This window comes from Cupressus sempervirens, chromosome 5 (genome assembly GCF_028749045.1).
Source record: "Cupressus sempervirens isolate cs-2001-9-10 chromosome 5, ASM2874904v1, whole genome shotgun sequence".
NCBI classification, from domain to species: Eukaryota; Viridiplantae; Streptophyta; class Pinopsida; order Cupressales; family Cupressaceae; genus Cupressus; species Cupressus sempervirens.
In genome coordinates, this window is record NC_143122.1 from 46407339 (window position 1) to 46409602 (window position 2264).

The following is a 2264-nucleotide window of genomic DNA, read 5'->3' on the forward strand; positions in this document are numbered from 1 at the left end:
TTTGAACCTGTAGGACAGGTCAATTGAACCATCAAACCACTTTGAACTACTTCAAACTTCAGTTTGAAGTGGTTCAAAAACTCTAAACTTGAAGTTTTAAAACTGTGATCATATCAAGTGCTAACCCCAAGTAAATGAGTTCCTGGCACTTTAGCTAGATGTAGAGTTGACTTCTTTGACACCTGATAGTTTTCCCACCATTGAGGACTTCTTGATGAAATTCAAATCTCTATGTACACTTTTGCAAGGATGTGGGAAAACCAAGATAGATGATGAGTGTATCTTTTTGATACTCTCAAAGTTTAGGGGATGGTATCAAATCTTCTCTTCCACTTTATACTCCACTATGGATGCCTTGGGTGATAGACACAGGATGCCTTCATTTGAGATATTTTGTGATCTTTTAACCCGTGAATAGTCCAAGATTACTCAAATGGATTCATTTTTAGGTTCACAATCACAGGCATTGCTTGCCAAGGATAGATAGGAGCAAAAGTCAAAGTAGGTATCAGATCCCTCTTCTACTAGTTCATCATCTTCTAAGAAGAAGGAGAAAAAGAAGACCAAGATTCCTACCTATTCCTATTGTGGGAAATGATCTCATGATGAGGCACATTGTTTTCAAAAGAGATTTGATGGCTATGAGAAACAAATTGCAAATTTGCAAGCTCTTCTTCAAAAGAACACCATTTCTTCTCCATTCTCTTCTACCTCACAAGGGTCTACCTTTCAGTATTCTTCCACATCAAATCTTTGAAAGAGTCATGCATTACAGGCTACCATTACATCTCCTTCATAGGTTCCTTGGATACTGGATTCAAGTGCTTCTCACCATATGACATCTTCTCAAAGTGTCTTCTCTACTCTTGAGGCTTCCCCTATTCCTCATATTATCATGGGGAATAACACTGCACTACTAGTCTGTGGGAAAGGTTTAGTTCACATCCAAGATGGTATATTCAATGATGTATTCTATGTTCCATCTTTTTCTTCCAACCTTCTCTCAATTTCTCAAATTATATATAGTGGATCAGGAAAGACAGTTGAGTTCACTACTGATTTAGTCTTCATTCAAGATCATGCTATAGGAGGTCTTATTGTTGTAGGGGTAGTTGATCCTTCCACTCATCTCTACACCTTCTCACACTTTGGTCTACCATCTCAATTGTTGGAGCATGGCTCTTCAATTTCACAGAAGCATCATGTGGTGCAGTTAGGATACTTGAACCTTTGTATTGTTCTTGAGATCAATATTTTGGCTGCTACACCACATCCATTTGAGAGCTTTTATCCTTTAGAAGATTCTTCTTCTGCTCTACCTGATCCTCCAACTTCATTAATTGAGACTCTAGGTACCATTGTTGCGGATACTATAGTGGACATTCATGACAGTGCCATCACACCTACCTTGGGGATTCCATTTCAGGATCCTCATCCTTTTTCTTTTGGGCATCAACTAGGCCTTCTAGTTTCCCCTCTCATTAAGTGGTTTTCTTGTTATGTTCCTTTGTTCCTTCCACATTGGAGATTCATTGGTTCAATCATTTCTATAGGAGCTCCATCATTTTGGGGGGGCTTTGGTGTCTATTCTCAGGGTGGGGTTGGTTGTACTTATGGTTTTGAGAGAGTCTCTTGAAACATTTCCAATGGAAGTTGTCCCTAGGGGGTCTTGTTGAGGCCTTCCTTCCTTCCTTCCTTTAATTTTCAACATGTTTGTAGTTACCTCTTTTTGGGGGAGGGTTTCTTTCACATGGTTTTCTCTCTTTCCCCATTTATAGAGGTTGCATCTTCTTGCATTGTACTTGGGTACCTGACATGGCCTTGTTGCCAAGACCCATTTTGCATTTTCATCTTAGTTTTGTAAGATTAAGGTATTTCCCTAAGTTGCACTTAAGGGGGCTGTTAGAGTAAATAATTAATTAAATATTAATTATTTATTCTATTTATTTAAGCTTTCTTAGGTTAATGCATTTATTTAATATTTAGTATTTAATGCATGTAGTGATGAGTTGTTGACAACATGGGAGTTTGTTCCCTTCTAGCATGTTCCACATTTTTGTGGATGCTTGGTTGTCAACCTTATCTTCTACCTCCTTCCAGCTTGTTCTACAAGCTTCCTTGAGGCCTTTATAAGCGGTCTCTCTCACATTGTAAATTCATCCATTCACATAGCAATTTCATTTTCCTATTGTGAAATATTTTCTCTTGCATTGTTTGCTTCAAGCTCTTGCTCCTTCAGTTTCTCTTCAGCAAGCTATTTGCAT